Genomic DNA, 26,915 nt, shown 5'->3' with positions numbered 1-26,915 from the left:
GTTGTTTAAAATTGCATGCTCTTGCTGAATCATGAAAGAATAAAAATGGGTTTAATGTCCATTTAATGCTACTTAACACATTGAAATTCATGATATGAGGTGGAATAGTGAAATACTAACATGTCTCGGAGTAACACAGGCCACAAGCCACATGTAGAGTTTTCAGTAAATGGACACTATAGCCATCACAATACTTTTAGCTCAAGAAAGTACGTTATGTGCCTACATCAGGCTAAAGGAAATTGTGTGACCATAGTTTCACTTAAAGAACAAATTTTCTCCATCAATGACATGTACACAGAACTATTGTATGAAACACATACATGTATACTTTGCATATTAAAATCCCTCATATCACAAATCACAATGTGCACATGCATGTTATAGAGTTTGACATGAGAATGAGTATAGGCCCTAGCATGTATCAATGTGCATTGTATGCACACATGGATATATATATGATTGTACTAATACCTCTCATCATTTGACTCCTCCACAGAACCTCCTGTCACCAGGGTGCAAACGGCCATGCATCCACCGCAACCACCAGGCCAGAGGATGGCTCCACCACAACCAGCAGGCCAGAGGATGGCTCCACCACAACCAGCAGGCCAGAGGATGGCTCCACCACTACCACCAGGACAGAGAATCACTCAAGAGTATGCTCCCCGGCATGAGGTGGGTTGGATTGCCTCTGTTGAGGACCCATATGTCATGCCCCCAAGATTTGAAGAGGCGCCCTGGCAGGAGCCATGGCCGGAGGACTATTCTTTTGGTTATGAGGGGCAGCCAAGACATCCCCAAAGTGTAGATGTCTTTACCCCCCCTCCCAATATCAGGCCAGTCAGGACTTTTACCACCAGGACATACAAACTGGTCAGGCTGAGTGGTCGCACACCAGTCGTCAATGGGACTACCAGTCCACCCGGAGAGCTCCAGCATTCGCTTCCCTTGGAAGAGCTCCAGCATATGAAGAGGAGCATATAGCTGTGGTAGTTCCTCCTGAGGCACCAGCCAGCATTGTTCCTGCTGAGGCACCAGCCAGCATTGTTTCTGCTGATGCACCAGCCAGCATTGTTCCTGATGAGGCACCAGCCAGCATTGTTCCTGCTGAGGCACCAGCCAGCATTTTTCCTGCTGAGGCACCAGCCAGCATTATTCCTGCTGAGGCACCAGCCAGCATTGTTCCTGATGAGGCACCAGCCAGCATTGTTCCTGATGAGGCACCAGCCAGCATTGTTCCTGATGAGGCACCAGCCAGCATTGTTCCAGATGCAACAGCAGCTAGAGGTGAACCTGCGCCTAGAATCCCTGCTAGTGAAGAGCCTTTAGATCCTCTGACTTCTGCCCTCCAGAGGAGGCAAACATCAACCTGCGAGAGGCTCACATCAACCTGTGAGAGAATGCAGAGAGACCAACGCAGGTTTTACAGGAGCCAACAGACTTTACTACAGCGTTCCATTGAGCTGCAATGGGACATGGCAGCATCTTTAAGTGGTATCGTCCAGAACCAATCTCAGATGCTGAGAGTTATTTCGGACATGCAGATGCAGAGTGACAACAGATGGCTGGAACAAAACCAACTGTTGGGTGTGTTGGTGGAGCATTTCACACACCAGCAGGACATTGCCTCCAGCCTCTCATCTGTGGCCAGCACTCCTGCAGAATCCTCTGAATCCACACAACCCAGGAGGGGCAGGAGAGCCACTCCAGGCACCTCAGCCCCCTCATCTAAGAAGCCAAAAAAAAAAAAAATATTGTTATATTTCATCCTAAATCTTGTCCTCTGTTATTTACCATATAATTGTCATCCACATCTATGTGAGGGGTGTTTTAGTACACTAATATTTTTGAAAAATATAATAAGGCCTGTGTGGAAATGGCCCAGAAAAGGTAATATCATCATGTTTATGAAATATTCATGTTCTCTAAACCACATAACATAGTTGTGTATGAAGGGTACAGTGATATTCACTTTTAAGATGTAAATCAAGGTTTCTCACATCCAATAGAAATTGACCCATGTGCAGGGATAGGCACGAGCCAAGGCTGTGGCGGACATTTTCTAAGGTAAAGACTTTTAGTGAAGGACACTTTGCCTATCCCTGCACATGGGTATATATATATATATATCTAAATAATAATGTTTTTACAGAAGGTGTGAACATAAGGTATAAACATCCATTTTCATTCCTCGAAATGATAGTCAATAAATCATAGTGACCAAAACATGAATTGAACTAATGATATATTTTCAGTAATTAGGGTGGTTAAGGGAATGGGGGTGGGATGTAGTAGTTTCACTTACATGCAGTGGAACTCCGCAGTATGTAATTCGATGACCAGCTGCAGCAGGGGCAGCACCATCACCATGGACCTCAGCAGCAACTATAGAATCAGCATGTGTAGACAGAACAACAGGGGATTGTAGGGCTTCCAGCACCCCTTGTGCCCCATGATTGACCCCTTGTGCCCCATGATTGACCCCTTTGTGATTGGTTTGACAAACTTGCAGGGGCAGGAATAATAAATGCTTTGAAGAGGTTAACTATTTGTGATCAAGCTGCTGATATGTATGTTGTTAAGCATGCACTTGTTATGCCTTCACAGAGTTACATTGGTTTCTAAGTCAGTGCAAGGGTTGCAGCGCCTTCAATTTGTGGCGAGATGAGAATGGAGTAGATTTTCTGAAATCTGCGTGCGTAAGTCCTTACGCCGTATATTGGATACCAAACTGCTCGTGTTTTGTATGTCAGTCTATTGGCCAAAAAACGACGGGCGAAGGCAGAAATATACGTGCGTAACTTCTAAGTTACGCCGTATATAGGATACCAAACCCGCTCAAATATTGGCGTCGCCGACTTTTGCGGGCGACGATTTATATCGGATCGAGGCCTTGGTATTGCAATAAGTGAATTCTTACCTGCCATAAAAAATACATGTAGTGAAATGTCAGCAGAAACATAAAATGACAAATTTGTCAACGATAAGAACAGAACATATTTAACTGAAACCTCTTTTTTCTTAGTACAGTTTCCTCTTCTTACACATAGGGTCACTCTTGGACCTAGTTTAATTTATAGTAAAAAGAAGCAGAGGAAAACTATCAGATGTGAAGATCTCTCTTGGACCATAGTAAAATCGTAGTATCTGATATAGTAAATCTGTCTCATATAACAAAAAAGATATATATATATATGACTACCTTTCCCAAGTGAAGTAGTAATGATACATATAGTTTGAGCTTATATCTAGTTAAGTAATATTCATAATTGACCTCATCTTTAATAATAAGCAAAAGGGATTGAGCACTAGAATAAGTTTAATATATATTATTGTGAAAGTGGAATGTATCACCTTCATTGTTATAGACTTTACTCAAACCCGGTTGTTGAAAATAATAGCAGTGACTAATAATATAAGCCTTGTCTGATGATGGGAGAATGGTAATAGCTACATGAATATAAGATATTACAATATATGGTATAAGTATGTGCCAAAAGGGTATCATGCAAGATAAACTGTCCAGCAAGGGTTAGTAGTTCCTTTATTGCATTACCCTATGCAGAATACAGGAAAAAATAATTAAGATTTGCTAGTAAGTGCTGCTCAGTCTTGTTCCCCCAAGCAAGACAATTTTGAAAGCCATATATATCTAGCAAAGTAGTGGCATAGGGGATCATAGAGGGAGTTAGCTTACACCAGACATTGGATATAGGGCTTAAGGCTCTCATGAGGTTGCTGCGAGTTGGGGGTTTCAATTCCCGTTTGGGATTTAATGATTACTGGGGAGAGACCTGGGGGTGAATGTTCCAAGGGCTTTATCACAGTCTATACGGGTTCCACTAGAGATCGGCTGCATCTCCAGGGGGCCCAGGCTTGACTTATGGGGGCATATGTATGAAGGTCTGGCGGACCTGATCCGACACTGCGGATCAGGTCCGCCAGACCTCACTGAATACGGCGAACAATATGCTTGCTGTATTCAGCATTGCACCAGCAGCTCACAAGAGCTGCTGGTGCAACGCCGCCCCCTGCAGACTGGCCGCCAGCAGGGGGTGTCAATCAACCCGATCGCTGCTTCGTAACTGCTGTTTCTGGCGAGCCTGCAGGCTCACCAGAAACACGGGGCATCAAGCTCCATACGGAGCTTGATACATATGCCCCATAGACTTCAAAAGCCTCCCCTGAACCGACTCCTTCAGCTACATGTGTAAGTACAGTAGTAGAAATTATGACACCCTTCTCATCCTGTTCTGCCTGTAAATATGTTGAAGTTGGAACCGGGCTGTGTGATTTTCTCTCTTCTGGAAATTTTGCCTGGTCTGGGTTCAATATCTTCCTGAGGGAGTTGAAGTGATTCTCCATTTTGCAGGATATCATTTCAGGTAAGGCTTTGATGTTAGGCTAAATTTTGGGGTAATATAGGCAAACAATCTCTAAACCTTTAAACTTATACCTTTTCAAGCTTCTGTTATATGGGAGTTCATATGATTTCTTAATTCTTGTCTAATGTACAGCAGATTATGAGCTGTTTGACCCGGATAACTGGGGGGGGGGGGTGTAAGCCATCACCAAATCTCTCAACGGTCTAGTACGGGTCCCAGGTGTGTCTAGTAGATCTATCTCGACATTGCACAAAGCAATACAATGTGAAGTAGTTGAATCTTCGTTATGTGTGTTCAGATGGAATATATCTTCAAAGATAATTGGTGGATTATCATTTATCTTCTGCAAGATCCTGCTTATGCGACTGTTCATGGCCGCTCCCTAGACACGCCCTACTAGCTGTATACAGGTGAAGTTTGCTCAAAATTCACAATACACTTACTTCAACTAACAGAAAAGTAATATATACTAATATAATAGGCAAAATAAAGATACATTGTAGTGAAAATGTTTCAGTTTAATTTGGAATTGATGCAAATGGAGCCTTTATATCAGCCCCATAAGTTCTCCAGGTACCTTCTCTCTCCTATGTGAAATTTTGTGTCCCAGAGAACTTCATTAATTTCTGTGGAAGGTATCTCTCATCTCTCTGGGATTTCCAGATGCCTACCCCTTTCGTAGAAAATTCAGTTCTGCATCTGTGAAGTCAGCACTATAATTTCTTTCCAAAATAGAAAATATTTGATTATCTAGTCCATAGTAAGTAATGATGCTCTCTGGGAAACTTAAGCTGACAGTTATTCAGTTTCAATTTAAATAAAAGACATGCAAAGTGCAATCTAATTTGTAAAAGATACACATAAATAAAAAAAAGTATGAACCAAATTTGTTCAGAAACTGTGAAGGCATAATCAGATTTTGTAACATCACAATCCTAAATGCACTTCTGTATGCAAAATAAAATACAAAATATACAGTGCAAAGTTTAAATGTAATAAAAATCTGAAGTGTAAAGTGATATAAAATAGAAAGCACATAGTGTAAATGCAGCAGAAATACCATGTTATGCAGTGCTATATTGCACTGGCATTGTCTCTCCTTCACATACAGAAATGTAGGTAAAACCCCTTGGAGAAGTAAAGTAAACTCTGCATTTTTTAATTTCACTAGTGATCTCTTAGTGTTGGAGGATCATTCTAGAATTTCTCACCTGAGCAGAGAGGTTTTGAATATTAGGACCAGAAAGATAACCATTGTAACTGCTGCTGCCAGCATTGAGCAGGGATTGGATCAATCTGTTGTGCCCTCTGTCAGATTTGCATCTTGTCCATCCTTGGTCTGTTTGCCCAACGTGCCAGCCCCTCACCTTAAGGTTCCTCTTCTGTCACCCTCACCTAACTCTTTTTTATCTGCTACATCTCTAGTCCCCATTCTGCCATTAATTCAGTCCCCAGGCTTGAGACCTACTGCACAACAGTATACAGACAGCAACGTGAGCATCCCCAATCACTTATACAGGATCTACACTTTGCATTGGCTCTCGTCATACTGGGCCACTCCCAGAGGTGGAGTCTTTTCCTATAAAACTGCAGCTCACTCTAACAAATTGCTTGGACATTGCTGTGAGTTTCTCCAATTTCCTAGCTCCTGTTGCTTGTACCTGTGTTATTATCTGGATTCCTGACCCCTGCCCTGTTTCTCTGCACTCCGCCCCCTGCTTGCTCTTTTTTGTATTGAAGCCTTTTTTGGACTGTCTTTCTGTGTATGACCCCTGGCCCTTTTCTCCTGATCCCTTTGTATCTAATCTTGTACAGACTGATCTGCAGTGTATTACATAACTTGCTGATCTGGACTGTCGTCTGATTTTTTCTGTTACTTCTGCACAGCAGAACCATCACCTAACATCATAGGAAGCAATCACCTCAGCCCCTGTTGGGTTAACAAGCCAGCAATAACTAATAAGGCATTTTGTATCATGTCCCATAGAAGTCTATGGGGAGAAGGAGTAAGCACAGTCTCAATGGGGGGTAGTTATCAAGCCGTCAACCTCAAATACGCTGGAATTCCGCAGCGTATTTGTGGCGAGGCTGATTCGCCTTAGTTATCAAAGGCTCGAGACCGGCAAAAGTAGAATTTTGTGACGTAAGCTTCGATCCGCCGGACTCAGTCCGACACAGATCGATTCTTACGTCACTCCAGATGTTCCGCACACAAGTGCGGCACATTCTCACTACTTTTGCTAGCTATCAAATGACTAGCAGGTACGCTCGGCACTTTTCCGGCCCAGCGTACCTGGTTTTCAATCCGCCACCCCTGGAGGCGGCGGATCCCATAGGAATCAATGGGAGTCTGACCATAGCGAAAGTACAAGTTCGTTGCTGACAGACATCCCATTGATTCCTATGGGAGCTGTCTACACCTAACACCCTAACATGTACCCCGAGTCTAAACACCGCTAATCTGACCCCCCCTACACCGCCGCAACTAAATAAAGTTATTACCCCCTAAACCGCCGCTCCCGGAGCCCACCGCAAGCTACTCTATACATATTAACCCCTAAACCGCCGCTCCCGGAGCCCACCGCAACTATAATAAATGTATTAACCCCTAAACCGCCGCTCCCTGAACCCGCCGCAACCTATATTAAATGTATTAACCCCTAATCTGCCCCCCCTACACCGTCGCCACCTATAATAAATTTATTAACCCCTATCCTGCCCCCCACTACGCCGCCGCCACTGTAATAAAATTATTAACCCCTAAACCTAAGTCTAACCCTAACCCTAACGCCCCCTAACTTAAATATTAATTAAATAAATCTAAATAAATTAACTCTTATTAACTAAATGAATCCTATTTAAAACTAAATACTTACCTTTAAAATAAACCCTAATATAGCTACAATATAAATAATAATTATATTATAGCTATCTTAGGATTTATATTTATTTTACAGGTACCTTTCAATTTATTTTAACCATGTACAATAACTATTAAATAGTTATTAACTATTTAATAGCTTACCTAGCTAAAATAAAGAGAAATGTACCTGTGAAATAAATCCTAACCTAAGTTACAATTACACCTAACACTACACTATACTTTAATAAATTATTCCTATTTAAAAATAAATACTTACCTGTAAAATAAACCCTAAGATAGCTACAATGTAATTAATACTTATATTATAGCTATCTTAGGATTTATATTTAGTTTACAGGTATCTTTGTATTTATTTTAGCTAGTTAGAATAGTTATTAAATTGTTATTAACTATTTAATAACTACCTAGCTAAAAGAAATACAAAATTACCTGTAAAATAAATCCTAACTTAAGTTACAATTAAACCTAATACTACAATATCATTAAATTAACTAAATAAACTACCTACAAATAACTACAATGAAATACAATTACATAAACTATCTAAAGTACAAAAAATAAAAAAAGCTAAGTTACAAAAAATAAAAAAATAAGTTACAAACATGTTAAAAATATTACAACAATTTTAAGCTACTTACACCTAATCTAAGCCCCCTAATAAAATAACAAACCCCCCCAAAATAAAAAAAATCCCTACCCTATTCTAAATTACATAAATTTCAAAGCTCTTTTACCTTACCAGCCCTTAAAAGGGCCATTTGTGGGGGCATGCCCCAAAAAGTTCAGCTCTTTTGCCTGTAAAAGAAAAATACAACCCCCCCCCAACATTAAAACCCACCACCCACATACCCCTAATCTAACCCAAACCCCCCTTACAAAAACCTAACACTAATCCCCTGAAGATCATCCTACCTTGAGTCGTCTTCACTCAGCCGAGCCACCGATGGAACTGAAGAGGACATCCGGAGCGGAAGAAGTTAATCCTCCAAGCGGCGCTGAAGAAATCTTCCATCCGATGAAGTCATCATCCAGGCGGCGCTGAAGAAGTCTTCGATCCGGCCGATGTCATCTTCAAAGAGGCGCTGAAGAGTTCTTCTATCCGGGCGAAGTCATCTTCCAAGCCGGGTCTTGAATCTTCCTTCCGCCGACGCGGAACCACCTTCTTCACCGACGGACTACGACGAATGACGGCTCCTTTAAGGGACGTCATCCAAGATGGCGTCCCCTCAATTCCGATTGGCTGATAGGATTCTATCAGCCAATCGGAATTAAGGTAGGAAAAATCTGATTGGCTGATGGAATCAGCCAATCAGATTGAGCTCGCATTCTATTGGCTGTTCCGATCAGCCAATAGAATGCGAGCTCAATCTGATTGGCTGATTGGATCAGCCAATCGGATTGAACTTGAATCTGATTGGCTGATTCCATCAGCCAATCAGATTTTCCTACCTTAATTCCGATTGGCTGATAGAATCCTATCAGCCAATCGGAATTGAGGGGACGCCATCTTGGATGACGTCCCTTAAAGGAGCCGTCATTCGTCGTAGTCCGTCGGTGAAGAAGGTGGTTCCGCGTCGGCGGAAGGAAGATTCAAGACCCGGCTTGGAAGATGACTTCGCCCGGATAGAAGACCTCTTCAGCGCCTCTTTGAAGATGACATCGGCCGGATCGAAGACTTCTTCAGCGCCGCCTGGATGATGACTTCATCGGATGGAAGATTTCTTCAGCGCCGCTTGGAGGATTAACTTCTTCCGCTCCGGATGTCCTCTTCAGTTCCATCGGTGGCTCGGCTGAGTGAAGACGACTCAAGGTAGGATGATCTTCAGGGGATTAGTGTTAGGTTTTTGTAAGGGGGGTTTGGGTTAGATTAGGGGTATGTGGGTGGTGGGTTTTAATGTTGGGGGGGGGTTGTATTTTTCTTTTACAGGCAAAAGAGCTGAACTTTTTGGGGCATGCCCCCACAAATGGCCCTTTTAAGGGCTGGTAAGGTAAAAGAGCTTTGAAATTTATGTAATTTAGAATAGGGTAGGGATTTTTTTTATTTTGGGGGGGTTTGTTATTTTATTAGGGGGCTTAGATTAGGTGTAAGTAGCTTAAAATTGTTGTAATATTTTTAACATGTTTGTAACTTATTTTTTTATTTTTTGTAACTTAGCTTTTTTTATTTTTTGTACTTTAGTTAGTTTATGTAATTGTATTTCATTGTAGTTATTTGTAGTTAATTTATTTAGTTAATGTAATGATAGTGTAGTATTAGGTTTAATTGTAACTTAAGTTAGGATTTATTTTACAGGTAATTTTGTATTTCTTTTAGCTAGGTAGTTATTAAATAGTTAATAACTATTTAATAACTATTCTAACTAGCTAAAATAAATACAAAGTTACCTGTAAAATAAATATAAATTCTAAGATAGCTATAATATAATTATTAATTACATTGTAGCTATCTTAGGGTTTATTTTACAGGTAAGTATTTATTTTTAAATAGGAATAATTTATTAAAGTATAGTGTAGTGTTAGGTGTAATTGTAACTTAGGTTAGGATTTATTTCACAGGTACATTTCTCTTTATTTTAGCTAGGTAAGCTATTAAATAGTTAATAACTATTTAATAGCTATTGTACCTGGTTAAAATAAATTGAAAGGTACCTGTAAAATAAATATAAATCCTAAGATAGCTAGAATATAATTATTAGTTATATTGTAGCTATATTAGGGTTTATTTTATAAGTAAGTATTTAGTTTTAAATAGGATTCATTTAGTAAATAAGAGTTAATTTATTTAGATGTATTTAATTAATATTTAAGTTAGGGGGCGTTAGGGTTAGGGTTAGACTTAGGTTTAGGGGTTAATAATTTTATTACAGTGGCGGCGGCGTAGTGGGGGGCAGGATAGGGGTTAATAAATTTATTATAGGTTGCGGCGGGTTCATGGAGCGGCGGTTTAGGGGTTAAACTATTTATTTAGTTGCGGAGAGGTGCGGGATCAGCAGGATAGGGGTTAATAATTTTATAATAGAGGGCGACGGTATAGGGGGGGCAGGATAGGGGTTACTAGGTATACTGTAGGTGGCAGCGGTGTCCGGGAGCGGCGGTTTAGGGGTTAATACATTTATAAGAGTTGCGGCAGGGTCTAGGAGCGGCGGTTTAGGGGTTAATACATTTATAAGAGTTGCGGCAGGGTCTAGGAGCGGCGGTTTAGGGGTTAGTAACTTTATTTAGTTGCGGGGGGCTCCGGGGGCGCCGGTATAGGGGGTAGAACAGTGTAGTTTAGTGTGAGTGCTTAGTGACAGGCTAGCAATAAAGCTGGGAAAAAGCCGAAGGGCAGCGAGATCGGATGAGTGATAACTGTCACAGTCCGCTGCTCATCGCCCCGCGGCTTTTTGACAGCTTTATTTGATAACTTAGGCGAACGTATTCAAGGTCCGCGGCGGCGAAGGTAGGCGAGCTTAGGCCGACGTATTGGGCCGGCGAAGCCAGAAAAGTAGACGGCTTGATAACTACCCCCCAATATCTGAAGTCCTGAAGTTAGTACGTCTGAGTCTTTCTCTTGTGCACTGACATTTTTATTTTCAATTAGTAATACGCATGCTAATCTGGCTACGCAGTTAGTGTTCAAGAGGAACAAACAATTATCACACCACTATGTCATTTAAGAGTGCAAATTGTAATGTTTTTTATTAAAGGGACAGTCAACACCAGAAGATTTGTTGTTTATAAAGATACAGGTGAAACTCGAAAAATTTGAATATTGTGCAAAAGTTAATTTATTTCACTAATGCAACTTAAAAGGTGAAACTAATATATGAGATAGTAGTATAGCGAAACAGAGGCACCTCCACAGATTTGCGAATTAAAAAGTCTTTCTTTATTATTTTTCAATGCGAACAGCAAATGACAAAAACTATCATTGATTCAGCTCAGGTTGGAAAGTATGGGAAGCTCCCAGTGACCCACTGAAGCGTTTCGGCTCGCTGGCCGTAATCGTAGTGTGATACTACGATTACTGCCAGTGAGCCAAAATGTGTCATTGGGTCACTGGGAGCTTCCCATACTTTCCAACCTGAGCTGAATCAATGATAGTTTTAGTCATTTGCTGTTTGCATTGAAAAATAATAAAGTAAGACTTTTTAATTTGCAAATCTGTGGAGGTGCCTCTGTTTCGCTATACTAGTATTGGAGTAATCATAGGAGAGCACACACGGCAGCGATATCCACCATGCCCCACTGAAGGTTACATGACTCAAGCAGGCCCGGGAACATCAACGCACACACACTATGGGGCAGCAGTAACACAGGACGCCGAGAAAGGACGATCCGGGCATCCGCGAGATAGTGGAGACTCCATGACAGACCACAGGTAAATATCGGGTTTTGTTTTTCAAAAGGAGATGGGTCCCGGTCGAAAGGCGCTTGTAAGTGTTATCCCCAAAGGAAGTGATTGAATTATGTGAATGGAGCATCTTTTAAGGGCGCATTATATAAGTGTCACATAGCAGTGGGGTTAAACGTATGAACTTTGCAGCATAAGGAATCGTAACAGGTGCTAGGCATTTGGTATTTGTCTGTAATATATGAGATAGACTCATTACATGCAAAGCAAGATAGTTCAAGCCATGATTTGTCATAATTGTGATGATTATGGCTTACAGCTCATGAAAACCCCAAATCCACAATCTCAGAAAATTAGAATATTGTGAAAAGGTGCAATATTCTAGGCTCAAAGTGTCCCACTTTAATCAGCTAATTAAGCTATAACACCTGCAAAGGGTTCCTAATCCTTTAAATGGTCTCTCAGTCTGGTTCAGTAAGAATCACAATCATGGGAAAGACTGCTGACCGGACAGTTGTGCAGAAAACCATCATTGACACCCTCCATAAGGAGGGAAAGCCTCAAAAGGTAATTGCAAAAGAAGTTGGATGTTCCCAAAGTGCGGTACCAAAGCACATTAATAGAAAGTTATGTGGAAGGTAAAAGTGTGGAAGAAAAAAGGTGCACAAGCAGCAGGGATGACCGCAGCCTGGAGAGGATTATCAGGAAAAGGCCATTCAAAAGTGTTGGGGACTTTCACAAGAGCCACCACACACAGACGGATCCTGGACATGGGCTTCAAATGTTGTATTCCTCTTGTCAAGCCACTCCTGAACAACAAACAACGTCAGAAGCATCTTACCTGGGCTAAAGAAAAACAGACCTGGTCTGTTGTTCAGTGGTCCAAGTCCTCTTTTCTGATGAGAGCAAATTTTGTATCTCACTTGGAAACCAAGGACCCAGAGTATGGAGGAAGAATGGAGGGACACACACTGCAAGATGCTTGAAGTCCAGTGTGAAGTTTCCACAGTCTGTGTTGATTTGGGGAGCCATGTTATCTGCTGGTGTTGGTCCACTGTGCTTCATTAAGTCCAGGGTCAACGCAGCCATCTACCATGCCTCCTTCTGCAGACGAGCTCTATGGGGATGCTGACTTCATTTTCCAGCAGGACTTGGCACCTGCCCACACTGCCAAAAGCACCAAAACCTGGTTCAATGACCGTGGGATTACTGTGCTTGATTGGCCAGCAAACTCGCCTGACCTGAACCCCATCGAGAATATATAGGGCATTGCCAAGAGAAAGATGAGAGACATGAGACCGAACAATGCAGAAGAGCTGAAGGCCGTTATTGAAGCATCCTGGTCTTCCATAACACCTCAGCAGTGCCCCAGGCTGATAGCTTCCATGCCACGCCGCATTGAGGCAGTAATTGCTGCAAAAGGGGCCCAAACCAAGTACTGAGTACATACAGTATGCATGCTTATACTTTTCAGAGGTTCGATATTGTTCTACAGGTATGTACAATCCTTGTTTTATTGATTACATGTAATATTCTAATTTTCTGAGATTGTGGATTTGGGGTTTTCATGAGCTGTAAGCCATAATCATCACAATTATGACAAATCACAGCTTGAACTATCTTGCTTTGCATGTAATGAGTCTATCTCATATATTAGTTTCACCTTTTAAGTTGCATTAGTGAAATAAATTTACTTTTGCACGATATTCTAATTTTTCAAGTTTCACCTGTAGATAATCCTTTTTTTACCAATTCCCCAGCTTTGCATAACCAACACTGTTACATTAATATACTTTTTACCTCTATGATTAACTTGTATCTAAACATCTTCTGACAGCCCCCAGACCACATGACATTTTATTTATTATCTATTGACTTGCATTTTAGCCAATTAGTGCAGTGCCTGCCACAAGCCACGGACGTGATCACAATGCTATCTATATGGCTGACATGAACTAGCTCTCCCCTGTTGTGAAAAGAAAATAAAAAGCATGTGATAAGAGGAAGTCTTCAAGGGCTTAGAAATTATCATATGAGCCTACCTAGGTTTAGCTTTTTACTAAAAATACCAAGAGAACAAACCAAAATTGGTGATAAAAGTAAATTGGAAAGTTGTTAAAAATGACATGCTTTATGATATGCTTTATTTAAAACATGAACGTGTTTTTTGGACTTGACTGTCCCTTTAAGACAACTGTATTAGACTATTGTAGCTTTTTATATTTTCCCTATTCTTTATGCATTTTGTTGAGATTATTAGATAGGCTGGAATCTTGGAGGCTTGGGAATTGGGTTGCTCATCAGCAAGCTGGCTAAAGGGAGTGGAGGATTTCCTTCGAATTTTGATGCATTCCTCTTACCAAAAGAGGAAAAAAGAACTTGTTAGGCGGTCACTGCTTTCCCAATAATATAATGCGATAATAGGGAACTTCCTATTACATTTCAATTCAAAAAGTAAATTAATTATAGAAGACAGGAATATGGTAAAACGTAAATAGATATAAACACTATACAAGATTTTTCTGAAGTCTTACAATAAACAAACATATTACCAATAAAAACCTTTTGAAGATAATAACACCTCATTAGCTACACTTTGGGCTTGATTTAGCAAGCCTTCTCCTCCCCTACGACATGGTGACATCACCGGCACTCGGCACTCCCATGAAGCCTGGGAGTCGTGCCCACTAGACCACCAATGATCCCCGGCCTGTAGTACTTGGGATAACCGAAAACAGTATTTCATCAGAAATCCACCTGCTCCTTATATGCGCACAGGTCACAATGCCTTATCGCGGGTATCAACGTTTTTGAATGGACATGAAACCCAAATGTTTCTTTCATGATTCACATAGAGTATATCTTTTTAAACACCTTTTTAATGTACTTACCAACTTTGCTGCATTTTCTTGGTATCCTTTGTAATGAGCATACCTAGGTAGGCTCCGGAGCAGCAATGCACTACTGGGAGCTAGCTCCTGATTGGTGGCTGCACATATATGCCTTTTGCCATTGGCTGACCAAATGTGTTCTGTTAGCTCTCAGTAGTGCATTGATATCCTTTCAACAAAGGATATCAAGAGAATGAGGCAAATGTGATAATAGAAGTAAATTGGAAATTTTTTTTAAATTGTATGTTCTATCTGTATAATGAAAGAAAAAAAAATATAGGTTCCATGTCCTTTTAATCTTGCCACAGTATTCTTTAGTTAATAAGTATTAACAGTGAACATTTAAATGTTCACATTTTTTTCTTCACATAGCATTATTCATGTAGCTCAGAATACCAAATTTGCCTGTAGACTACCGAAAATGTTATACAGCTCCCTGTGGAGAATTCTAAAAAAAACCTTAAAGCATTTTAGCTTAATATCTTCAAAAGCTTTTACTGCCAGGCTTGTACCTACAAACCATAAGGTCACATTTTTTCCCATTGTAATTTGAATGTGTCTAGTTTGCAGCCTAGTTTCACAGTACAGAGCCAGTACCTGCGATTAAGCTCCAGAGTTTAAAGATCTTAATTGAACTGGCAAAAGACCAAAGAACAAAGTTGCGTTGACAACAGTATAAATGCATGACCTCTACAAATCTAAAATGAATTGTATTATGTGTAATTATATCTGAGTACTTGTTAGATTTATAACTATAGTAAAATAAGCATAACTGGTGAACAATGATACTTAAAGGGACATGAAACCCAAAATGTTTCTTTGATGATTCAGATAGATAATCCATTTTTAAAAAACTTTCTAATTGACTTCTATTATCTAATTAGTTTCATTCTCTTGGTATCATTTGTTGAAGGCGCAGTAATGTACTACTGGTTTCTAACTGAACACATGAATGAGCCAATGACAATCAGTATATATATGCAGCCACCAATCAGCAGCTGGAACCTAGGTTCTTTGCTGCTCTTGAGCTTTCCTAGATAAACCTCTCAGCAAAGGATAACAAGAGAAGGAAGCAAATTAAATAATTGGAAAGTTGTTTAAACTTGTATGATCTGTCTACATCATGAATGTTTAATTATGACTTTACTGTCCCATTAATAGATATAAAGCATTACAAAATATACAAGTGTGTATTTTCTGGATGATAGCTATAGTGCAAACATTGAACAGTCTTCCTTTAGCCACACAAACTAATGCCACAAGATACACTACAGTACAGCATTTCTCTGGGTCACTTTATCCGCTTGTTATCATTATACTTGCAATTTTGTTAGGTGAACACACAATGTGATACTATAGAAACCTGATCTAAAGCCCCCTCTCCCACTGAGTCTGCTTTTTGAACCATACATTTTAGCAGATATTAGTAACACTGGTGGAAAGAAAGTTAGGGGTACAGCTAATTTCTAATGTACTGCATGTAACTTACACATTTTTAGTCCATAATTATATTTTTGACTTGTATTTCTTATGGTGTTGGATGAAAATTCCATAATATTTGCATTTTTTAAATGACTGCAGGAACATTACATTTGTAATGTTTCATTTAGAAAATGAAAGTTGATTCATCCTTTTGTACAAAGCCTAGTATTCATGTTCTGACACCGAAACAGTAAAAATAACTCTTCATTTAATTATTTAAATATTTCTTCTTATTTTCCTTACTTTATTGGAGGGGCTTGTAACGTGTATGGTGAGCCCCTCTGGCACTGTCTGCTAAAGTGTTCAATGCATGTGAGTTCACTTATTTAATATTCTTATCTAAATCCCTAAGCAGCGTCAGTCTGTTTAATTGGTGCCTGGCTTAACATTCCTTAGGGATTTTCATATTGCTAGACTCTACATATCTGTCTATATATTTATAAAGGCATTAGTGAGGTTACTTTATTCTTAAAGAGACACTGAACCCAATTTTTTTCTTTTGTGATTCAGATAGAGCATGGTTTTTTATTTTTTTTAAAGCTTTATTTACAGCCAGCAGTATATAAAAACAAAATCTGTGTCCACATCTTGCCCCACGCAGGGCCCTATGTCTTTTCAAGGTAGCATGGCAATCAAAAGACAAAATAATACAGGAAAACAAAAACCGTATGATAATATTAATATTATCAATGTTTCACAAAGTTGTGCCATTGGATCAAAGGTAAATTATATATATTGCTGGGGATTTTTAAACTTATTTTCTTAGACATTAAAGCAAACAGATCAATCAGAAAGAGAAAACAAAACAAAACAAGGCCAAAAAGAGAAGAAAAAAAAAAAGGAGGATTTTTAAGATATTTAGTCTCTGCCCCCCTCCTCATCTACCACACACCAAGAAGAACTATCTCCGAGTTTCGGAAGGGAACGATCAAATAGTCTATTTCTCTGTCATGGAGTGTTTTTATAAATACTGCCCATTTATTAAAGAATTTCCTTATGTCCAACTCATTATCAATGTTTGTGTCTTTTTGTTCCAGTACACATTGTTTTTTCAAGTAATTTCTGACTTCAGAGATAGGCCTCGCTTCCATTGAGTCGTAATTCAGTTTGCGTGCACTCGCAAACCGATAAATATGCTGTCGGAAGCAATATCGTTTATCGACTGTTTCCAATGGCGCGTTATACCTCGATATCGGCAGCCGGACTTCGGCTGCCGAAAAGATCTTCGCGTCCCATAGAAAGTAATAGAAGCCGTTAATCGATAAATTATACCAGGTTTCCAATGAAAGCGCTAACCGTTAATACATTGTCGGAGGCTGTCGATACATTGAGATATATTACCCCCAGCTCAACTAGGTGTAAAAGAGGAAAATTGTGCTTTTTGAGACCTATTTTCTATTGAAATTATAAAACTTGCAAATAATGCAAGTGTTTTAATGTAGAAATAAATTGTTATAAGTAATATTTATTGTTGTCTCATGTATAGAAATAGTTGAACTTATATTCTAATAGAAATATCAGTATATATTTAAATATAATAATATATGCAAGAACATATCTACAGAATGCAAACTAGTCCTATGCCTAGGGCAGCAAGAAATATTACTTATATTTATGAAGTGTTAAATATAATTATATTAGAAAATAGTATTTGATTATTAAAAATATGGATAAGTGTTTTTTTATTTTTCTTGAGAGGCGATCACAGGTAAGAAGCACGGACGTTAAACGTAAATTCTATAGCGTAAGGTCGGGTTACCTTAGCAACTAATTGATTTTCAAGAAATCCGACGTCAGATGGAAGCGTTAACACAACGTTAACTTACAGCTACACGAAAAGAGCGACTGCGCGCAACACGCTAATCTTTTCAATGGAAACCTGGTACTAAAATGCAGCCGTAAATTACTTTTAGCTGTCGGCCGCTTCGGTAGCTTACGGCTCCATTTTTAACGACTCAATGGAAGCGAGGCCATAGTCGGCAATGCTCTCATTTTCCATTCCTTACAAATCAGATATCTAGTAGCTAAGATAGAAAGATTTATTATTTTCTCATTAATCTGGTAGTTACCTTCTATCCTTAGACAAAATATAATTTGATACAATGTTAGAGTCAGCGATTCAATCTTTAGTGTAGTTTTAAGCCAGAATTCAATTTTTTTCCAGAAACTTCTTATTTTTGGACAATACCAAAACATGTGCGTTAAATCTGCCGCAGGGTAGGAGCACTTGGGGCATTTGTTAAATTCTTTGTTATGAACTCTGAGACCTTTCTCCGGGGTGAAATATGCCCTGTGGAGGAGCTTTAAATGTGCCTCTCGCCAAGTAGCTGATAACGTGGTCCTTGCTACTTTACTAATTGATAACTGAAGGGTTTTCAGCTCAATATTAGACTGAGGGATTAGATGATTCCAAACCGAAGCCATACTGTCCAAAATGGGGGTGCCTTTACTAACACCAAGTATGTGATAACATGGGGCAATGGACATACAACCAATTTTATTTAAGGTTAGTCAGGTTTCCAACTTGCCTAGTTCCCAGCACCAGCCTGCCTCTTTAATTAGTTCCATAATAAAGTGTCTTATTTGCAAATAAGCAAAGAAGTCTTTATTAAGAAGATTAAATTTAACCTTCAGTTCTTCAAAGGTCTTAACATGCCTCCTATCTTTTTCTATTAAATAGTGTAATCTATCTAGGCCATTATTATGCCATCTATTGAAGACTTCTGAGTTTACACCTGCTGGGAACCGCGGATTCCCTATCAGGGGGAGATACTTCGAAAAAATGTATAACAGGAGCACCAAGTATATAGATAAAAAATCAAACTTTATTTAGAACATAAAGGGTATCTTAACCCCTGGGTAAGAACATACATGTATAGTCAAACAGATGAAAAAGGCTGACCGGTTTCGGCTGTTGCCTTACTCCTAGCCTGCTAGGAGTAAGGCAACAGCCGAAACCGGTCAGCCTTTTTCATCTGTTTGACTATACATGTATGTTCTTACCCAGGGGTTAAGATACCCTTTATGTTCTAAATAAAGTTTGATTTTTTATCCATATACTTGGTGCTCCTGTTATACATTTTTTCTGATGCTTAGCTTATTATTTGGCCAAACAGTGAGCACAAGATTTGGATACAAATTGCGGTAGGTGGGCTAGAGGCACACTGCACTGGCTGTCATTTTATCCAAGGGACACAGGTGGACATTTTTCATGGCCCCAAAAGTAAAATAATGGGCAGAAAGAAATAATCCTGGATTACAAGGCACAACTGTTCACACCAACACTGGACACAGCATCCTGATCTGAGAAAACACCTCACCAAGAGACTGAAGAGTGGTGAGTCAGGCATTTTATCATGTGTATATACGGATGTCTGGGAGTGGTCCCTTGTGAATAATATTATTGTGGGGGTTGTTTTGGGGAACACCGCCACATTTTTTCCTTTATAAACAGCCAAATTTGTGCAGTGGCCTTACAAGGACTTATTTATAAGACTATTTATATATTTCTTGAATAACAGTGCATACACCTTAACCCCTTCCCCTACTGTACTTCGGAGATACTTCGAAACAGTGGTAGTTAATGAAAGAGACTTAGTTAATTTCCTCCAAGCCTTTAGCGGATTGGATATGGTTTTGAGTCCTTTAATGTCTGATGGGAGCTCTTTAGGTAAAGAGTGTATCAAAGCTGGTAAGAGATAAGGTTCACATATGTTTGACTCCAGCACGTTATTTAAGATATAGTTTTTAGTAAAGATCCAGTCGGCTATTATACAAGCTAAGAAGCTAAGATTATAAGATCTAATATTTGGTATTGCTAGGCCTCCGTATTCCCTTGGTGTAGCAAGTTTTGTGAGAGATATTTTAGATCTTTTCCCTTGCCATATAAAGTATCTAATAGAGGTGTTGAGCAAGCGGATGTCTTTTTCTAATAGGATTAGTGGAACATTTTGGAGAATGTACAGGAGCTTTGGGAGAAGGGTCATTTTAAATAATTCTGATCGGCCAGATATTGACAACGGTAGGTTCTGCCAAGTCTTAAGTTTCTCCTTAATATAGGTTAGCATGGGAGATATATTGGTTTTATATAAATCCCCTATATTACATGGTATTTATATCCCTAAATATTTAAAAGAGTCAGTGACTACCTTGAAGGGAATATCTAAGGTAGAACTATTATTTTTCCTAAGCCAAAGTATTTCGGATTTTAACTTATTCACCTTGTAGCCCGAAAAGGAGCCAAAGTGATAAGTTATTTGAATAAGTTTTGGTACGTTTAGCTCAGAGTTAGATAGGTAAATTAGAAGATCGTCAGCATACAGTCCCACTTTCATTTCATAGTTTCGGACTTTTATGCCATCCAGGGATTCCCTTATCATAATTGCCAAAGGCTTAATGGCTATGTCAAAAAGAAGCAGGGAGAGAGGGCAGCCCTGACGCATCCCTCTGTCTATTGCAATCGGGGAAGAGATGATGTCATTTATTATCAGTCTTGTAGAGGAGTGATTATGTAAGTTTTCTATATACTTAAGAAAGTTACCTGTGATCCCAAATTTTATTAAAGATGTTGTTATATGGCTGAAGGTTACAGAGTCGAACGCCTTTTCTGCGTCAACTGATAAGATAGCCAGGTCAGGGAGGCCCTCTCTCCCCGCGCTGGAGAAGATGAATTCTGGGTGTAGTTTATCGTAACAAGGAGCTCTCTGATTTTTGCCGCAAAATTATGTTTATTCAGGAATCCTGCTTGGTCCATGTGTATTATTTTTGCTAAGATGGTCTGTAGTCTGTTTGCTAAGAAAGAGGATAAGATTTTATAGTCTGAGTTTAATAACGCAATTGGTCTATATGACTCTTTTTGCGTGGGATCTTTCCCCCCTTTTAAGATCAAAGTGGTGAAAGATGAAGAGAAGGAGGGTGAGAATGGCTTAGCATCAATATAAATTGCGTTATAAAGATTACATAGGTAAGGTGCTATATCTGTTGATAGGATCTTATATAATTCATTTGGTAGTCCATCCGGACCTGCTGCTTTGTTAATTGAAAGTTTAAAAATTACTTTCTCTATCTCTTCTTTTGTAATGGGGGAATTAAGGCTAGTAATTTCTTCAGCGAGAGCTGTTGGATGTGTAATTCTGTTCCAAAACTCAGAGGCTTTCCCTGTGTCATACCCTTTACATGTGTATAGGTCTTGGAAATACTTGAAGAATAAGTTAGAGATTTCTTCAGGCTTCGATAGTTGTTCCCCTTTCTGTTGGAGTTTTTCTATAATTGTTTTTTTCCCTCATTTTTAACCAGTCTGGCTAGCATTTTTCCAGATTTATTACCAAATCTATATAGTTTGGCCTGGAATTTGAGTTCTTTATGTGTTTCTCGAGTCATTATAAAGGTATCTCTAGCACTTTTAGCCCGGATGTATTGTGCCCAGTTTAAAGCAGACTTTTCAAATAGAAAGCGGTTATAGGAATTGATCAGTGAATTATTCATTTCCCTTTCTCTTAGCTTCATCTTTTTAGTTAAAATAGCAATGTAGGATATAATTTCATCTCTAAGCACTGCTTTTGCAGTTTCCCAGAGTAAGTCCGGTCGCTCTATATAATCATTATTGAAGTTAACATATTCAGAGAACTTATTTCCCATCCAAACTTTAAATTTTAAATCTGAAGTTAAATAATAGGGGAAGAAAAAGCGAGAGAGTTTAGGTTTTGTCTGAACAATATAGAGCTCAAGAGAAATAGGCCCATGATCAGATAGGAGAATTGGCATTATTCCAGCTTTTACTCGTGTTGTAGATATACGTTCATCAATTAAGAATAAATCGATCCTAGAGAGGGTCTTGTGAGCTTTTGAAAGGCAAGTATAGTTCTGGATATTGGGATTCTGCACTCTCCAGATATCGCGTAGTGCTAAATTTTGCTTGATTTTATTGAACATTTTAGAATCTAGATTGTCTTTTTTCTGTTTTAATTGTTTAACATTCCTTCTGAGTCTATCTAGAGGGCATCGTGGTGCCATGTTGAAGATCAAATAGCCTTCACTGAGTAATAAAAGTTTGGATTGAATAAAATTCCAGAATTCCGGATCAGACGTATTTGGTCCATATACATTGCAAAGTGTATATGTTACCTGTGCAGCCTTCAACTTAACCAGGACATACCTCCCCCCAGAGTCAGTCTCAGAGTACAAAATCTCCACTTGTGATCTTTTCCCTATTAATATAGCCACGCCTCTCTTTTTCCCGACACTTGGGGCAGCGAAAACTTCCTTAACCCATATTGTTTTTAATTTTAAGGATTCTTCTAGGCTTAAATGTGTTTCTTGTATAAAACCAATGTCTGCTTGGACCTTAAGTAGATGAGTAAGAATCACCTTTCGTTTAATGGGGGTAGATATTCCCCCTACATTCCAGGATACTATTTTTAATTTATCTATCTTTTGTACCATTTATGCGAGGAGGAGGAGAGCAGGGGAAGAAGGAGAAAAAAAAAGAAAAGGAGAGAAAAACACCAAGATTTTAAAAACATCAGACATATCATCCCCTACCCAGGGGGATTCCCTATTTGTAGGACCCATCTTTTTCCTTTGTAAAAGAAGAAACAAGAAAGAGAAAAACAAAACAGAAAGAGAAAGAAAAAGAGAAAAAGAAATAATGATCTCTTAATGAGATTCTAAGTTCAGTGTATTAAAGAATTTCTCAGCCATTTGACCATTTTCAAATAAGTGTGTTGTATCCTGTACTACAACTCTGAGTTTAGAGGGGTAGATTGTGGTAGCTCGATACCCATTTTGTATAAATTTAGTGCATATCGGTGCAAGCTCTCTTCTCTTGGAGGTTTGGTTTTTACGAAAATATTGTAATAACATATTCTGGTCCTGATAAGTGAGTAATCTAGCTATAACAGGTCTGGGATGGGCATTATTCTTGTTATCTAAACGGGGGGTGCCTATTCTATGTGCTATTTCCACTAAAATCGAATGATAGGTTGGAGGGATTTTTAAAGCTTTAGTAAGTGTGTCTGATATAAAAGAATATACATTTTCATATTGCTTCTCCTCCGGGAGGCCTATTATTCGAATGTTATTTCTTCTGGAACGGTTTTCCAGGTCCTCCAGCCTATCAGAGATTTTCTGGAAGTTACTGCTTGACATCTCAATTTTAGAGTTATATGCCGATGTAAAATCCTCCAGATCAGAGACCCTCTGTTCGACTTCTTGTAGTCTATTAGAAAATTGTCTGACCTCTTGAGTTAGTAAGGAAATATCTTGTTTTATTTCTGTCCTGAGGGCGTCAAATTTGGGTGCAAGAGCATCAGAGATACAGGCGACCAGATTCTGTATATTAGCAGGGTCTTGTAAAGCTGGATTATGGGGTATAACTGATTGCGTTTCGGTAGTAAGTTCTGGGGGGTTCTTAAGCTTCCTGTCTCTATGCCTAGCTGCCATACTTGGAGAAGGTGTCTTAGATGAATTAGAAAGGAATTTATCCATGTGCCAGGAGTCTGTTGGTGATAGTGAGAGAGGGCATTTTGAAAAAACGCTTATACTAGAGTGAAGAGGGGGTGATGTTATACAATTAAACAAAAAAAAACTGCTAGTGGGTTAGATAATCCCAGATAAGAATATTCCGTTGTTTGATACCTGCTACTCTGTGTAGCCTTATAGAAAAAAGTATCAAAGCTTAGGCTGTTCAGTTAGTTACTATTGAAGAGAACAATGGGGTGTATTTTTGCATAAATTCTTTTTATCGATACAAGTATTCAATTTATAACTATTAATTAACGTGGAAAGAGAGCCAATGATATGAGGTAAGGTTAAAATTTGTGGGGTTACAGCTGCGCCTCAGATGTTATGACAATCAACAGTTCATATAGTAAAGTTTCCTAGAGCATTCTATTCTCTGAGGGGTGAGCCTATGCAAAGGTATATCTCTCTCTAATATGTAGAAGAGAGAAGTCTGTAAGAGATCTCTTCCTTTTTTTAAAAAAAAGTTTCTACTCTAGCTACAATACCTATTAGTATGCCCTACTGATTTATTATTAAGGCTGATAACAGATGGTTTTTAATAAGAGTCTTGGTTATAGCAGTTTACATTTATGAAGCAGTCACTTTAACTATAATTTTTTAGTTTTAAACATAGAAATAGCATGTGGAGGAGGCGCAGTATGCAACATCAAAGAGAACAAAAATTAAGATATTATTATCAAATTTTCTTTGTTCTCTTGCTATCTTTATTTGAAAAAGAAGGCATATAAACAATTTTTTTGGGTTCAGACCTCTTGACAGCACTTTTGTATTGGTGAATGAATTTATTAACTATTCAGCAAGGACAACCCAGGTTGTTCACCAAAAAGGGGCCGGCATCTAAACTTACATTCTTGCATTTCAAATAAAGATACCAAGAGAATAAAGAAAATTTGATAATAGGAGTAAATTAGAAAGTTGCTTAAAATTGCATGCTCTATCTGAATCATGAATAAAAAAAAAATGTGGGTTCAGTGTCCCTTTAAGAACAGGAAGGCTATGGAATAATGGTTAGTTATCTAATGGAGTGAAAAGTAGTGTTAAACTGCTATACTTCCCATATTATTTTATAGTGCATAGAATGCACAGAATTTCATATGTTATATTATGAAACCTTTAAACTCCACCTTTAACTCTTTGGTGAACATCAAACTTTCTGTTCACTTTATGTGCCATTTCATTATCCAAACCAGTTTCAATAAGCCTGTCTGTCTGTCTGTCTGTCTTTCTTTCTTTCTTTCTTTCTTTTTTCTTTCTTTCTTTCTTTCTTTCTGTCTGTCTGTCTGTCCGTCTCTCCGTCTGTCTTCAGATCTAGTCACCTGCTTACATTGATGGGAATAATATTTTAACTAAATAATTTTATCTATTTTATTTCAAATTATTTTGTTTTACAATCCATATAAACTCTTTATTTTAATTACTGCATGTTACATTAATTAGGTTTTTCTCATCAATCTTCCATGAATTTCTCTCTTTTTTTATAGCTGTTTACATGTTAATATATACTTTGCATGATGCCACTGTGCATTACTGTCAGTGTTTGTCCCTAACGTTGAAAATGTGTGTCACTGCGGTAACTCCTCCCACATATTGTTTCAGCTCCCCTCCAGGAAGTATTCTCCAACCAGTGATGAAGCCTGTGCCACTGGAGTATGCTAGAAAGCAGCTGACATGCTAGCACTACTCTTTGTTGCCTTTTGCTCATGAGGCTGAGAGATTTAAATGTGATGTAGAGCTACATAGGGAGAAGCAAAAACATATACTGGGCCAGTATATAGCAGAGCAAGGGTAATTATATAGTGCAGTTGATTTTGTTCTTGTGACATTGCTGGGTCTGATGATCTTGTCACTGACCCTGTCCATTCCTGATAAGACCTTTTTCCATTCCTCAGGTTGCTGATATTATCATTACCTCCCTACTAATGTTGCCAAACTGTGTCCCCATATCTAAAGTTGCTGTCTTGATTTGTTATTGACTATAAGCATTGCAAAGCTGTTTTTAAAGCTCTAATGTTGCTGACCTGGTCCTTTTCTGATTATTATCATTATTATCAGTTATTTGTAGAGCGCCAACAGATTCTGCAGTGCTATAAACATAGGCAGAATACAAGGAAGCATTTATAGGGATCAAACAGGTAAACGGCCCTGCCAAGAGTCGCACTGTTGTAGTCAGCTCTTAAGAAGGGGATCTACAAACAGCTGGGCTCTTAGGCTTACATGCTAAGGGGGTTCAAGGGGCTAGCAAGGGAGAAGAGGAACTGGTATAAAGAAAGGTTAGTGTAGGTTGTATGCATCCCTGAACAGTAGAGTCTTTAGAAACTGCTTGAAGCTTTCAAAACTAGGGGGAGAGTCTTGTGGAGCGAGGCAGAGAGTTCCACAAGATGGGAGCCAGTCTGGAAAAGTCCTGTAAACAGGAGTGTGTGGAGGTAACCAGAGAGGAGGAGAGTAGGAGGTCATGAGCAAAGTGAAGGGGGCAGGAGGGAAAGTATCTGGAGACAAGGGGGGGTAGTTATCAAGCCGTCTACTTTTCTGCCTTCGCCGGCCCAATACGCCCGCCTAAGCTCGCCTACCTTCGCCGCCGCGGACCTTGAATACGTTCGCCTAAGTTATCAAGTAAAGCTGTCAAAAAGCCGCGGGGCGATGAGCAGCGGACTGTGAGAGTTATCACTCATCTGATCTCGCTGCTCTTCGGCTGTTTGACAGCTTTCTTGCTAGCCTGTCACTAAGCACCCACACTAAACTGCACTGTTCTACCCCCTATACCGGCGCCCCCGGAGCCCCCCGCAACTAAATAAAGTTACTAACCCCTAAACCACCGCTCCTAGACCCTGCCGCAACTCTTATAAATGTATTAACCCCTAAACCGCTGCTCCCGGACACCGCTGCCACCTACATTATACCTAGTAACCCCTATCCTGCCCCCCCTATACCGTCGCCCTCTATAATAAAATTATTAACCCCTATCCTGCTGATCCCGCACCTCGCCGCAACTAAATAAATAGTTTAACCCCTAAACCGCCGCTCCCTGAACCCGCCGCAACCTATATTAAACCTATTAACCCCTATCCTGCCCCCCTACACCGTCGTCACCTATAATACATTTATTAACCCCTATCCTGCCCCCCACTACACCGCCGCCACTGTAATAAAATTATTAACCCCTAAACCTAAGTCTAACACTAACCCTAACGCCCCCCTAACTTAAATATTAATTAAATAAATCTAAATCATATTTCTATTATTAACTAAATTAATCCTATTTAAAACTAAATACTTACCTGTAAAATAAACCCTAAGATAGCTACAATGTAATTAATAATTATATTGTAGCTATCTTAGGATTTATATTTATTTTACAGGTAACTTTGTATTTATTTTAGCTAGTTAGAATAGTTATTAAATAGTTATTAACTATTTAA

Source organism: Bombina bombina, chromosome 6 (assembly GCF_027579735.1).
Source record: "Bombina bombina isolate aBomBom1 chromosome 6, aBomBom1.pri, whole genome shotgun sequence".
NCBI lineage: Eukaryota > Metazoa > Chordata > Amphibia > Anura > Bombinatoridae > Bombina > Bombina bombina.
The sequence above is the reverse complement of the archived record's forward strand: the minus strand, read 5'-3'. Positions refer to the sequence as shown.